Source organism: Perissodus microlepis, chromosome 3 (genome assembly GCF_051167445.1).
Source record: "Perissodus microlepis isolate ML-2025 ecotype Zambia chromosome 3, ASM5116744v1, whole genome shotgun sequence".
NCBI lineage: Eukaryota > Metazoa > Chordata > Actinopteri > Cichliformes > Cichlidae > Perissodus > Perissodus microlepis.
In genome coordinates this window covers 1,604,537-1,620,008 of record NC_140463.1, presented here as the reverse complement: position 1 = coordinate 1,620,008, position 15,472 = coordinate 1,604,537, and the positions used below count along the sequence as shown (strand labels likewise).

Genomic DNA, 15,472 nt, shown 5'->3' with positions numbered 1-15,472 from the left:
GTTACTTACTTACATCAGGTGACAGAAGAAGAACGATGTTGCAAATAAATTGTCATGAGCTGTGTGTGGCGCAGGCAGGATTGGACCCAAACACAGACTCACAGGCAGGACATTCAGCTTTATTGCGTGAAGGAAAAATAAATACAAAACTCGACCAGGAGACACACAAAACTAAAGTCACAAAGGAACACACATAATCTAACACACCTACACCTTAGTTCACAGATTCACTTTGTCTAGGGTGCATTTCTGAGATTTCACACAACCCAGGATTCAGATCATGAATACATAATGGGCTTGGATTTACAACATTATGAATGAAATGTGCTCTATTTGGAAGCAGCAGCCCCCCTCCCCTTTCGACGGGTTGTGTGTGAGACTTTAAATCATCAAACTGTAAATTATAAATTATCATTGATCCCTTTACCCCGAGTCCTAAAGTGTATATTTATTTTCTTACTCTTCTTATATTTATTGTTTGTTTACTTGCACTGCTGTAACTGGAGCCTCGTCGTCTCGTCTCTCTATATGCTGGACTGTATGTAGCGGAGATGACAATAAAGTTTACTTTGACTTCAGCAGCGAGCAGGCGCACCGAGGGCGAAAAAACATCGGTGGAAATTCTAAGTCTGTATCATGATGTCTGGTGTTTTTCGTGTTTGTTAGTGATGTGCGATACCACTGATTTCCTTTCCGATCCGATACCAAGTAATATTCAGGGTGGTATCGACGATACTGATCCGATACCGATACTTTGTACAAAAACGTATTTTATTTATTGCATCTCAAATTATAGCGTCATAATGATTACAGGACATCAGATTACTTGTTCTTATCACTTAATGATGCAGAGTTCATCATATAGAAATAAAAAACTGAAGTTGTGCTATTTGAACACGTTGCCTGCCTGCAGCACTAAAGGACTCCGTGAGAGACGTCTGTCTCGCCCTAGCAGCACCTGTCCCTGTCCTCCTCTTCAGTTCACCTCAACATACGCTTGTCATATTCTGTGATATGATTTACTCTGAGGTGTTTGACAAAGTTAGTGATGTTGCCACAACCATACATGCTAACACTCCTGATTTTTCCGGGAGAATCCCGAATTTCAGTGCCCCTCCCGAAAATCTCCCAGAGCCACCATTCTCCCGAATTTCTCCCGATTTTCCACCCGGACAACAAAATTGAAAAACCATATCGCAGAATTCATAGCGCAGCCCAGCCAATTCCAGTTTCCACCAATGGCGGCAGTGACTTAGTTTTAATATTACTCTTATTTCTCTTTGTGGGTCGTAAAAAAACTTTTAACATATTTTGAGGTGAGAATGAAGCTGTGTAAACTTCAAATATCTGAGCCGACACATCGTCTTCAAACCCCTGCGGTCTTTCACTACTCGGGTTAAACATGATATATAAGTCACTTTGATAAATTAAAAATGTTACTGTTTGGCTTTTTCAGTGTTTTATTTGTTCGTGAGTAAATCGGATTGGCTGAGTTTAAAGTTATTGGATTAGATTAAATTAAACTTAACTTTATTAATCCCTCGGGAGGGTTCCTCCGGGGTTTTCACACAGCAGAATAAACGTCAAACAGAAAACTGATTAAACAAAGTGTGAGACGGTCGAGAGTTTACGTCAGTGTCCTGTTATATTTTAGATAGCAAGGAGCAGACGGCAGTTTCACTCCACCGAGGGAGCTCGTGACGTACTACCCGGCTTTCTTTAGACCGCGAAGGCCGGGTCCTCAGGTGGAGGCAGCCTCTGAATTTGGACACCCCCGCTGTTTCCGGGCCGGCCAATAATAATGGTGACATTTAACGTATTTTAACCGATAAATAAACCCTGTAAAATGTATTTATCACCCCCCAACAGCCCTTTTGAATTGTCTCCCTAATTCTGAGGTCTCAAGGTTGGCAAGTATGGCCACAACACCTCACTCTTGGAGCACTTTTTTGCCACATGTATCGCAAACCACGTCTCAGCTGTTTGTGCAGGTAAAATACGTCTGCACATGACTCCAATTACGCTCAGCCATTGTTGTGAGTGCGCACGCCAGGGGCTGCGAGACATTTATACAGCCGTATTTCGTACATGACTATGAAAGGCGGAAGAGGAAGTAGTTCCTTTGAATGTAGACAATCCGAATGTTATAGTTTCTTTCCACTGTGTTCCTGTTAATGATAAACTACAAATTTAACCTAAATTACTAAAATATCGATATTTTAATGTGAGAATCGATTCTAGAACATAAATGATTGGTATCAGAGGAATCGATATTTCAGGATCGATCCGCACATCACTGATCAGTGCTGAGAGTGGTCCTGTTGCTGAGGTTGGGATGATCCTGTAATCTCTTATGAACTACCTCCAACGCTTCTGTGACTGGGATGCAAGTGAAGACAGATGTAACATCTCTCTCTCACTGTACATGTACTGTTTATAAAATTAGGGAACATAACCTGCACAAACAAAATAATTTGCAGGACAAATGTTTGACATCAATTTTGTTCGATTTGAAGAATGTAGGGGGGCCAACTTCACTCACATGTGTTTATAAGGTTGGGAAAACCTGCAGTCAGCTGAGACTGAAAAAGTCACTTGGATGAGTGACGAAACGTTTCTCCAACTGAAAATGTCCAGATAAACAGAATCAACACGCATCAAGACGTTATTTTATTAATATTTTTAAAATGATAGTAGCACAAACAAAAATGTTTGCAGCACAAACCAGCACAAACGTAGCACAGTTGATTGACACCAGTTTTGTTTGATTTAATTAATGTGGGGGGGCTGGTTGACCTCTGATGACCTCTAGAAATTTTCTTAAATATCTTTAAAATGATAGCAGCACAAACGAAAATTTTAGCAGCACAAACCAGCACAAACGTAGCACAAACGTTTGATACAACTTTTGTTGGATTTGAAGAAGGTTGGGGGGCCAACTTCACTCACATTATCTGTGTCAGATATAAACCAAGTTTAGGTGTAGTTTATTTTCGTTATTCTGACTTTTTCCGCACTGCGTACTAGCTGGCATGACTGAGTTTCTATACAGCTGGGTGGGTGCTATGATGTTAATGATGTTGAACTTTATTTTGTTCATAAGGTTAACTATTAGAGATGCCAACCGTCCCGTAAAAAACAGAATCGTCTCATATTCAGAGAAAATATCACGCGTTTTGTATTGAGGTGAAAAGGAACACAGTTTCTCCGGTACTTCAGCTACAATAAAAAGGACAAAGCTGGAGCTGCACAGCTGCCTCATCTTTTCTCATCCTCTCACCTTCCGTCTCCTGTTTCTACTTCAATCATGAAAACTGATCAGTGATCAGCTGATTGGATTTTCTCTCGTTTGTTTATCGCCCACTTTGCACCAGAAAGAGGAAACCAGCGGATGTTGTGTTAAACAACAGCAGCACGTTTAAGCTTGATCAGCTGTTGTTAGAATGTATTTAATATTAATTTCTACTATCAGCTGATGTTTGCTGGAGCCACAGCTGTAAAGCTGCTGGTCAAAACCCGGGCCAATTTTTTGTCCCAAACCAGCCCTGTATGCAGCTCATCTGCAGCCTGGTGTTACCTACATCTTCCTATTCGGAAGGCAGAATTTCCGAGTTTTGAGTACAGTCAAAAGCACCACGACTGCAGTTTTTGTGTTGGATGTAAAAAGCACGCAATGGCTCTTAGACATGAACGACGCGAGCTGACTCCTTATCGCGAGCCATGGGTTTTTTTTTTCTTTCTCTAATCCAAATAACAACACTGATCCAGCTGGGTGGAGTCAAACGATGATTTTAATGAACACACGTGTGGGAGATATACACTGCAAAACATCAGCTGTAGATCTCTCTTTAACTGTCATGGTGCTGGGTCGTTGACCCAGCGTTTTGTGTTTTATGATTATTTTCCTCTGTTCTAGTTACTCTGTGTCCTCCCCCCTTGTGTCCGGTTCGGGTTCTAGATTTCCTGTTTTGTTCTGAAGGTCTGTGTCTCTTGTCATTGTGTTCAGCTTGTCTCCTCTGGTCATCATGTGTATTGGGTTCAGCTGTTCTTCCCTCCTGTGTGTGATTACCCGAATACCTTGTGTGTGTATATTTAGTGGGTGTCGGTCTGTGTTCGTTGTCGGCTCGTCTGCCTTCTATGGTGTTTCGTTCCTGTCTCTGCGTCTCTCTGCCCCGCACCCCTTTTGTATGCTCTCAGGTTTGTCATTTAGTTCTCCCAGTTTAGGTTTCTTCAGTTGTTTTGTCATGCCGAGCCGACCAAACACGGACCCAGCAGCATCTGCACCTTCCCAGGAGTTTTGGGAGGAATTGATTGACTCCGTTTCAAGGTTGGTTAACCTGTGGCTCAAACGTGAGGGAGAGGAATTTCACCGCGCTGTAGAAGCCAGGCTACAACAATTAATCTCTGCTCACTCCTGGCTACTGGACTCTCTTCACCCGCTCGCACAGAATTTCATACTTAACGAACTTCACCTCCACCCTCCAGCCGCTACCGCTTCCCGACCCAGCCCGGCGGTGAATGTTTTGCACTGCCCGTCGGGGAATCTGCGGCCCGGCCCGCCGGATGTGGAATTACCCGGCCGGTCGGCGCTATCCCCGAGAAGGAAGCGACGTTCACGCCGCCGACGCCCATCGCCACAGCCGGGTCCTGAGACTTCTGAGTTGCCGGCTGTGGTGAGTGGAAAAGACACCCTTTCTGTTTCTCTGGACTTCGTGACTGTTTATTCTGGGGCCGTTTTCTGTGCTGCCAGTGAGGGTAATGGTGTTTTCCCTGGCTCATCTGCAACTGTCGTTAATAAGAATGTGTTTCCTGAGACCGTAGCTGCCCAGCCTGAAGCTCAGTTAGCCGCTCAGTCGTCACCTCCATCACATTCAGCCTCACGACCCATAGCTCAGTCACTACCACAGCCAGACTTACTACAAACTATGTTACAATCCATAGCCCAGTCAATAGCTCAGTTGGTAGAAGACTCATCAGCCTTATCATCAGCTCAGCCACCTATTCAGCCATCATCTTCACCAACTCTTCCGGTACAGCAAGCCATGACAGTTCAACCCATAAAGGACAGTTCAACAACTTCTTATTCTAAGCAGAGAGACAAACCTAATAACAATGAAAACATTCCTCAAGAGCTGGCCAGTTCTGAGACTGAGACGCACTCCAGGGCCTCCCCAGAGGCTGGGTCTCAGCCCCCAGCTGACTCTGGACCCCTGGAGGTTAAGAAGCCAGCTGAGGACTGCACCTGGCTGTCGCTGCCTGAGCTGAGTCAATGCTCGGTGCAGCTGCAATCTGCTTTGTGTTTGCCAGAGGCCACCGTGCCTGCTGGTCCTGTTCTGTTACTGCCAGAGGCCCGTGCGCCTACTGGTTCTGCTCTGTGTTTTCCAGAGGCCCACGTGCCTGCTGGTTCAGCCCTGCGTGTGCCAGGGGCCCCTGTGCCCGCTGGTTCAGTGACTGTTTCTGCTGGGGGTTCTGGAGAGCCTGGCCTGCCCGTCCTTGTCTCCGCTGGAGGGTCCGAGGGTCGCTCCGGCCTCCTGTCTCCGCTGGAGGGTCCGAGGGGCCGCTCCGGCCTCCTGTCTCCGCTGGAGGGTCCGAGGGGCCGCTCCAGCCTCCTGTCTCCGCTGGAGGGCCCGAGAAGCCCGTCCACCCTCTTGCCTTGTCAGCTGGAGGGCCCGAGGAGCCCGTCCAGCCTCTTGCCTTGTCAGCTGGGTGTCTTGGAGGACCCAGCCAGCACATCCTCATGCCTGCTGACGGTCCCGGGGAGACCGTTCAGCCACCACTTGCTTCACCACCTGCGGCTCCCACGCCGCCACCTGGTCCAGCTTCATCCTCGCCTGCAGCAGCCTCCGAGCCGTCATCCTCGCCTGCAGCAGTCTCTTCATCGGCTTCATCATCGTCGCCTGGTGCAGCTTCACCCACGCCGTCACCTGGTCCAGCTTCACCCACGCCGTCGCCTGGTCCGGCTACAGCATCGGCTTAATCCTCGCCGTCGCCTGGTCCGGCTACAGCATCGGCTTCATCTTTGCCTGGTCCAGCTCCGGCTTCATCCTCGCCTGGTCCAGCTCCGGCTTCATTCTCGCCTGGTCCAGCTCCGGCTTCATTCTCGTCTGGTCCAGCCTCCGAGTCAGCCTCGTCCTCGCCTGGTCCAGCCTCCGAGTCAGCCTCGTCCTCGCCTGGTCCAGCCTCCAAGTCAGCCTCGTCCTCGTCTGGTCCAGCCTCCGAGTCAGCTTCGCCCTCGCCTGGTCCAGCTCCAGCCACGCCTGGTCCAGCCTCCGCTTCCGCTTCAGCCTCTGCGTTGCCTGGTGCTGCGGGGGCCACGCAGCCTTTGGGTCCCAAATTGCCGCCTCGACATCGGCGGTCATCTGCCAGGCCGCTTGTTGGGCGTCATCGCCAATATGGACGACCTCCCAAACGCCGCCGCTACCTTCCGCGTGGCCGGCCTCCGGACTTGTGTCACAGCTGCCGTTGCCGTCCGCACGGTCGGCCGCCTGAACTATTTACCCGTCGCCGCCGTTGCTGTCCGCACGGTCTGCCGCCTGAACTGTTTCCGCTTCACCGCCGCTGCCGTGTGCACGGTCGGCCCCCTGAACTGTTTCCGCTTCGCCACCGCTGCCTTCCGCGCGGTCGGCTTTTGGATTTGTGTCGCCAACGTGGCCGGCCTCAGAAGATGAATTGTCCTGGACTTCTGAGTTGTCAGCCTCCGGGCCGGCCTCCTGAACTGTGTTTTGTTCTTGAACTCCAGTATGTGTGTTTGTGTTTTGGACAATTCATTTGGTTTGCTGGAGCTTGTTTTTTGTTTGGTTTTGGTCCCTCCGTCGCCCGCCCTGGGTTGGTCGTCTGTTTTTGTTTTGGGCTGTCTGGAGCCAGCCCTTGGAGGGCGGGTACTGTCATGGTGCTGGGTCGTTGACCCAGCGTTTTGTGTTTTATGATTATTTTCCTCTGTTCTAGTTAGTGTGTGTCCTCCCCCCTTGTGTCCGGTTCGGGTTCTAGATTTCCTGTTTTGTTCTGAAGGTCTGTGTCTCTTGTCATTGTGTTCAGCTTGTCTCCTCCGGTCATCATGTGTATTGGGTTCAGCTGTTCTTCCCTCCTGTGTGTGATTACCCGAATACCTTGTGTGTGTATATTTAGTGGGTGTCGGTCTGTGTTCGTCGTCGGCTCGTCTGCCTTCTATGGTGTTTCGTTCCTGTCTCTGCGTCTCTCTGCCCCGCACCCCTTTTGTATGCTCTCAGGTTTGTCATTTAGTTCTCCCAGTTTAGGTTTCTTCAGTTGTTTTGTCATGCCTCACTGCCTGTTTTTGGCACTCCACCACTTGTAAATAAACGTCACTCGAATCATCAGTCACTGCCGCATTTTGGGTCCTCCTTTTCCTCCAACACCACACGGCTCACCCTGCCAGCCGTGACATTAACAATACAGAAAACAGTTATTTTATATCATCAGGGAAATTTATAACGCCCCTTCATGCGTTAAGCAATACAATACATACATATATACGTCAAATCAAAACCACAATGACTTTTAACACAGTTTGCAAAACAACATCGCCTCATCTCCATCCCAGGTGTCTTCCTGTTGCTGCCGGATGCTCGCTTATCGTCTGGAACATCAGGCACACATTCTGCAACAATCTGTTCTTTTGCAGGCACAATTTTGCAGTCACAAGCAAAATATGATTAACCTCTCACCTATAAATGAGTCTATCTACTGTGTGTGTGTGTGGGTGTGTGTGTGTATGTGTCAACCTGAAATGCACTCAGTTTCACCTCTCACCTCACCAGCTAAACCTTGTAACCTTTCCACCAGACAGAAGGCTAGTACATACACAACTGAAACTATAAGTGTAATATATTGAATAAATGTTTTAATCAAATGATAATACTTAAAACTTAATAAAAGAATATGAACAAATAAAAGATAATAAAGAATAACCTGATATAAGTGTTTTGTAAGCGTGTATTGCAATTCCTTCCACAGCTCTAGTCAACCTCACACTGGATTGGCCAGACATATCGCTGGCCAAAGCTCTTGACCTTCAATTAATGGACTGAGCCACAACTCCTTTATAAGCACAGAATGCAATATGTATAAAATGATTATAGTCATTCCCATAACAAGAGTTCAAAGATTGCCAGTATGTTTGCTCATCTCAATATGGCCTAAAAGCTATAAGCTATGTTTGCTAGTACAATATGGATACTGCAGGTTAGATAATAACAAAAGGCATTTTATTCCATCCCACACTCCACACGCGAGCCTTGTGCTTTGCGCTGAGCAGATGGGGGAGGGGCGGTAGTTACAGTCGCAGTAGCACAGGAACAGAGCGGGAGAGAGAGAGAGAGAGAGAGAGAGAAAGAGAGCCAGGGACAACAACGTCACATTAGAAAGGTATAGTAATCAGTTTTTGTATTACATGATTTATTTATTACATTTTATGTGGAGTGAATAAATAAAAGTATATTTATGGTGGCCCCTAGAGACAAAGCATGTACAAACTTCAAAACACGTACAAACCCTGGAGCACGTACAAACCCTGAAGCACGTACATACTCCAAAACACGTAAAAACTCAGAAGCACGTAAAAACTCCAAAGCACATAAAAATTCAGGCTACATCCACACGTACCCGGGTATTTTTGAAAACTGAGATTTTTCTATGCGTTTGCACCTTTCGTCCACACGTAAACGGCGTTTTCGGTCAATGAAAATGGAGATTTCTAAAAATGACTGTCAGGGTGGATATTTTCGAAAACTCCGTTTTTGCATTTACGCATGGATGAGGAAAACGGAGAAAACGCAGCGTCAAAGATGTGCGCCTTTTTTGACGTCACACGTTTTGTTTCGGTGAAATGAATTTCTACAATACTGTCACTGTTACTTGTCCTCTCTGCAGTGTTTAAATGCTTACATATACACACACAGTTACTGTCCCTCCACACATACGACTCTGTTCTGCTTCTACGCCCCATCTTTGTTTACTATTTCCCACCGAGGCTTCTAGACTTCTTATTGGCCAACATTTCTACACGTTTAGGAATATATCGGCACCTGTTGCTTTGGCATTTTCCTAGCAGCGTTTTCCTTCATTTCTGCATTTACATGTGGATGAGATTATTTTTTAAAACGAAAACAGAAAATCTCTGTTTTCAAAAATACCCGTGTACGTGTGGACGTAGCCTCAGAAGTACGTAAAAACTCCAAAACATGTACAAAAGACAACAGAAGTGCTCCAGAATGCTAGGCGCAGTGTTGAGCTTTTGTTACCTAGAGGCTACACAAGCCAGCAAGTACCAACGACCGGTGTGTGGTAGTAAGAGGTAAATGAACTTTTTTAAATTATTTGAATATATATGAGTGCTTGTGTATAAATACACAAACAATACACATATGCTTTCAATTGTGTAATTTAAGTGATCTAGTAGCTCTGTTTTGGAAGTTCAGTTAGCGCTAGAAATATGTTTTAGAGTTTGTACGTGCTTTTTGGAGTTTGTACGTGTTTTGTCTCTAGGGGCCACTGTATATATTTATATATAAACATATATAAATAAAACCACTTTTGTTTACATTAGTAATTCCTTTTGTGCATAATTTTATATTATTGTAATAATAAATTAATTAAAGCAACAAAACAACCTGAAGAGCCGGTACGGAGCCGAAAGAGCCGGCTCTTTTTAGTGAGCTGAGCCGAAAGAGCCGGTTCTCTAAAAAGAGCCGGAAATCCCATCACCAATCTGTACACTCCTTGTCGTGCATTAACCCTGATTCACCCGCCAGGGGGAGAGCGGCGGGGTCGGGGGATGCGGGTTCCCCGCAGAGGGAGGGAGGAGGTTGGGGTCGCGAGATCCCCCGAGGGGATGGGATGGGAGGGCGGGGTCGGGGGATGCGGGTCCCCCGCGGAGGGAGGGAGGAGGTTGGGGTCGCGAGATCCCCCGAGGGGATGGGATGGGATGGGAGAGAGAGAGAGAGAGAGAGAGAGAGAGAGAGAGAGAGAGGTGAGTTTGAAAGAGAACACACGTGCAAGCATGGACGATAAAGTCGTGTAAAACGTGGTCGAGAAACACCCCGGCGAAAGCACAGCGCGTCACGCGGCGAGATGATAAGAGCGTGGATGGCGGGTACTAAGCGTGTCGGGGTTACAGGTTACAGAGGCAGTGTCCAGGCGCGTGTACAACAACAATAACAACAACAACGGCAACAAGGTGCCAATGAGAAAGAAGAAGACGAAGAAGACAATGTCATGCACTAGACCGTGGGAGCCAAAGAGCACTAAGGTCGGTACAGGTGGATCGCAATCGTCGGCGGTGTCATCGTCGTCCTCCTCCTCCCGCTCACCATCACCATCGCCGTCGCAATCATCATCACCAGCGCGTTTGGCGTACGCGGGGTGGGCTACGGTCGCTCCGTTGTTGCGACCGGCCACGTTTCGCTATCGAGGGCTAGGGGTCGAGGAAGACCAAGAGCAGCAGCAGCAGCAGCAGCAACAACAAGAGGAGAACTCGGAGAACTCGGAGGAGGACTCTGAGGAGGAGGAGGAGGAAGAAGAAGAAGAGGAAGAGGCCGAGGAGGATAACGACTCGACAGCCCGAACGCTCGCAGAGGAGGAGCGCTGCTCGGAGGAGCAGGAGGGCGAAGACGACGAGGTAGCGGACCATGGTTTACCGGGCGGTGCACGCGGACTACGCGATCACGTCCAAGAAATTCGGTTGCAATCATGCCAGGCTGATGGCTCCGAAAGGCAGAGAGGGAGACGAAGACACAGAAGAAGAAGAAGAAGAAGAAGCAGCAGACAAAGAAGATGAAGAAGACGTCGACTGCGGGCGGGGGGTTTCGGAGCTTTGGCGTCCTCCCGCCAGCCGTGCTTCAGATGGCGTTGATGATCTTGGGCGCGATCGCGGGCATGGCAATGTCGGTGAAACTCGCGACGCAGATGTAGCCGATGATGATGACGATGAAGAAGAAGAAGAAGAAGACTATGAAGACAAAGACTACGAAGAAGAAGAAGAAGACGACGACGAAGAGGAGGAAGAAGAAGAAGAAGAAGACGACAAAGAGGAGGAAGAAGACGACGACCTCGACCCGCGAGGACGAGGCCCCACCGAAGAGGCCGTGGCGGCGGCGCGAGACGAGGCCTCCTCGTTCATGGCCTACTTCCCGCCGGAGATAGAGGACTCGGTGATCGCCATGACCAACCTGGAAGCGGACAGGCGCAGGCCCGCCATCGACGGATGGAAGCCCATGGGCCGCGTCGAGTTCCGAGCCTACGTGGGGCTGCTCGTGCTCGCCGGCGTGTACAGGTCCCGGGGAGAGGCCTGCGAGAGCCTGTGGGACGCCGAGAGCGGCAGGTCCGTGTTCAGAGCCACGATGCCGCTCAAGACCTTTCGAGCCTACTTGAGCGCGCTGCGCTTCGACGACAGAGAGACGGCGGCGTCAGCGATAGCTACGACAAACTGGCCCCCATCAGAGCCGTGTGGGACGAGTGGTGCGCGAGGTTGTACCGCCCGGGATCGGAGGTCACCGTCGACGAGAGACTGGTGCCGTTCAGAGGTACGTGGTGTGTGTGTGTGTGTGTGTGTGTGCGTGTGTGGCTGTGGCGTGCGGATGAGAGGAGGAAGAGGAGCGGGAACAACGACAACACTAGCTTTCTGCTATTGTCGTCGTCGGGTTCTGCGGCTGTGCTTTTACATGACTTTATCGTCCACGCTTGCACGTGTGTTCTCTGAAAACTCACATCTCTCCCTCTCTCTCTCTCTCTTTCTCTCCCTCCCTCTCTCGCCATCAGGACGGTGTCCGTTCAGACAGTACATGCCCAGCAAACCGGCCAGGTACGGGATCAAGATATGGGTGGCGTGCGACGTGCCTTCCAGCTACGCGTGGAAGATGCAAGTCTACACCGGCAAGTCCGACAAGCGCGGCCCTCCCGAAAAGCACCTGGCCACTCGAGTGGTCGTGGACCTCATCGAGGGATTGACGCCGGGACGCAACGTCACGTGCGACAACTTTTTCACCTCGCGCGAGCTCGCCGACAGGCTCTATCGCGAAAGAGGCCACACCGTGCTGGGCACTCTGCGATCGAACAGACCCGAGATCCCCAGTGAGCTGCGCTGCGTCAAGGGCAGGGCCGTGGGCTCCGTCGAATCCGTAGTACTCGGCGGCTCCGCGGGACGAGGGGAGGAGGAGGACGAGGAGGAGGAGGACGAGGGCCCGACACGGGCCTCTCCTACGTGGCCAAGAAGAACAAGAATGTGCTGCTCCTCACCACCGCTCCTCGCTACCACCATCGCTCCGGCCCCGAGCCCCGGCCTAGCCACCGCATCAGCAACAGCATCAGCAGCAGCAACAGCATCAGCGGCAGCAACAGAAGCAGCAACAGAAGCAGCGCAAAACCGCCCTTGGTGCTGCATTACAACCGCACCAAGGGAGGCGTCGACAACCTGGACAAGGTCGTGAGCACGTACAGCTGCAGGAGAAAGACCTGCAGGTGGCCAGTGGCCCTTTTCCACAACATGGTCGACGTGGCGGCCTACAACGCGTTCGTGCTGTGGAGGGAAATTCACCCCGACTGGATGGCGGGCAAGCTCAACAAGCGAAGGCTCTTCCTCGAGCGACTGGGCAAAGCGCTCGCGCGCCCCATGCTCGAAGCCAGGGCGTTAGCGCGAGGAGGAGGAGGCAGAGGAGGAGGAGGCAGAGTCGCGGCCCGAGGTACTACCACCGAGGCCGACGGTGCCGACGCCGATGATCGTAATACTCGTGCCGCTGCCTCTAACGCTACGCCACGCGACTCCTCTCCGGTCAAGAGGCGAAGGTGCCATGTGTGTCCCAGGAGCAAAGACGTCAAGACCAAGATCCTGTGCCACGAGTGCCGAGTGCACGTGTGCACAAACTGCGCCGTCACGTACTGTCCCAACTGCGCCGCTTCTTCCCGCACCGCCGCTCCCCAGACGCCACCGACGTCATAATAACACAAGCGCCTCACGGGGGTCCTAGCGACCCCAACCCTATCATCATCATCATCATCATCATCATCATCGTCATCGTCATCATCATCATCATCATCATCATAACACACATATGCCCGAGGGGGGTCAGAAAATAGGTTTAAATGTTCAACACATTTCTTCCAGTCAGAGAATGTTGGATATAATTTCATTTTTGCTTGATGCATAAAGTTAAAAGATTAAAACTAATAAAACAAATTTTAAAAAGAGACTTTTCCATTTGATTACATTTTATATGATGGATTATGCAGAAAAAGTAGAATTGGGCTGAAAGATCTATCGCTTTATCACCTATTCAGGTTGTAAATCGTGTTTTTAAAAAGTAACTAAGTAACTAAGTAATTAATTACTTTTGAAAATAAGTAATCAGTAAAGTAACGGGATTACTTTTTTGGGGAAGTAATTAGTAATTAGTTACTGATTACTTTTTTCAAGTAACTTGACCAACACTGTTTATAACACATCAACAATAATCAGGACTGGGACACTCAGGTTAATCCTGCAGTGTCTGGTCGGGTAAGGAAAAGGTGGAGAACAACATAAACAGTTTTAGTAGAAAGGTATGATTTCATTTATTTTAAGAGATCAGAGCATTATTCTGATTATTAAGCTTAAGTAAAATATACTAATTCGCTGTGAATACACTTCATCTGTGTAAGCTTTTTTGTGAACTCAAAAATAAGCCTGTTTTCAGCTTTGTGAGATTTTTACAGCCCATCTATGCACAAAATAAGTTACAGGATCAAATGAATAATAGAAAATAAATAGAAAATAAATAGAAAATGTTCTTTTATAAGTTTCAAAGAAAATTAGTTCATACAATTTATTTAATACATTTGTCTCTCAGAAGTTACAACACACCACTGCTGTGATGGTGGCCTGTGGACGGCTCTCTGGGTGTTTCCTTCCTGCTCGAAGTTCCTCTTTCCTGAACTTGGTGTTTGTGATTGATGCTGATCGTTTCCATGTGAAGCTCCCTGTGAAGGTAAGTGAAGCAGTCTGTAATGTTTTCCTCACTAACATCAGCTGTGTGCAGCTTAGTTCCACCTCAAACAGCACAAATCTGCTGCTCCATAGTTCATGGTAAGAGACTCACAGCTGGACCAATGAGGCAGACCGTTAAAAACTCTTCCTCCTTTTGAGGTTTGAGTGAGTGCCTGTGTGTGTGTGTGTGTGTGTGTGTGTGTTGGTTAACATTAAATGTCTCTAAGCAGGTGTAACTACTTATTTCCACTGTAGATGATCTTTGGTTTGTGTATAGAAGATGGCAACAGACACAGGTTTTTGAAATTGCTTCCAAGCCAAAGACTAGAAAATATGATGAAGCATATCTTGCTTTTGGCTTCACCTGCACAATGGTGGTGCCAAGGTAGGTCTCCCTGGGAGAATTTGTTTCCCTATGTCGGGAATGTGCGCTGGGCTGTCCAAATCACGGACAAACAGTATTTCACATTCTTGATTTTTAGTTCACAAACACTTCTTATAAAGACTAACTACTCCTGAAATTTTGGAGATAGACATCTCAAGATATATTAAATAAAACTTAAAAGTACCTCAAAGGCTTCAAACTGAACATCTTACTACTTCTGAAATTTTGGAGATGTTACCTCTTGTTAAAAACGGTTCTTTTGATTCTTAGGGCCAAAAAGACACGGCTCAAAAGTGGTCTTTTACTTTAAAAAAAGATCTTCATTTACATATCCCGGGATATGGAGACTGAGCACACACAGAAACGCCTGCTCACATCAGCCAGTCTCAAGCAGAAAACAGGAAGCCAGGTTATTTATGTACCTCTCGATGTCACATACGTCACACACAGTTTCATTACACACAAAACTTCTTCTATTCAGTTCCTCTTTTCTGTGTCTGATTTTATTAATATGCCTGTGCACTAAAACGTCCTGTACAGCTTGCAATAACTTCCTCTTTCTAAAATCTGTTGCCAGGGCAACCTGTCACGCTTCTGTCTGAACTTAGTTTCACTCTGTCTGGAGCTCATAGTCTGCAAAAACAGAGTCTAGTCTTAAAGCTGGCCTTCTTTTATACATAAAACAATATAATCAACAAATACGCATTCAAAATATATTTCAAATCTCAACACTCTTTATACAGTAAAGAGGGATACAAATAATATCAGGCTGATCCTGCAACAAGTGTTCCCCCCGTCCAAATCACAGACAAACAGTACCCCACAGTTGTTTATGTTTTTGAACCCATTTTGCACAAAGAGGCATTTTTGAAAAATGTAGTGATAGCAATGTTGAATATTATTACACAGGAAAAAACAACTACATGTAAAATAATCACACCGTGATGCCTCTGTCTTTCTAAATGGAGGGACAGTAACTGTGTGTGTATATGTAAGCATGTAAAAACTGCATATAGTAAGATTAACAGTAACAGTATTTTGTCTCTATACACCATTGTAGAAATTCATCCCATGTAAAAAATAATGTGGCGTGACGTGAAAAAAAGGCACATACC

At 47.7% G+C, this 15,472-nt stretch overlaps 1 pseudogene; it reads left to right on the top strand.

Moving 5' to 3' along the window:
- Nucleotides 1–4,244: 4,244 nt before the first annotated feature.
- LOC146389381 (uncharacterized) lies at nt 4,245–10,926 on the top strand (annotated as a pseudogene).
- The last annotated feature ends 4,546 nt before the right edge of the window (nt 10,927–15,472 follow it).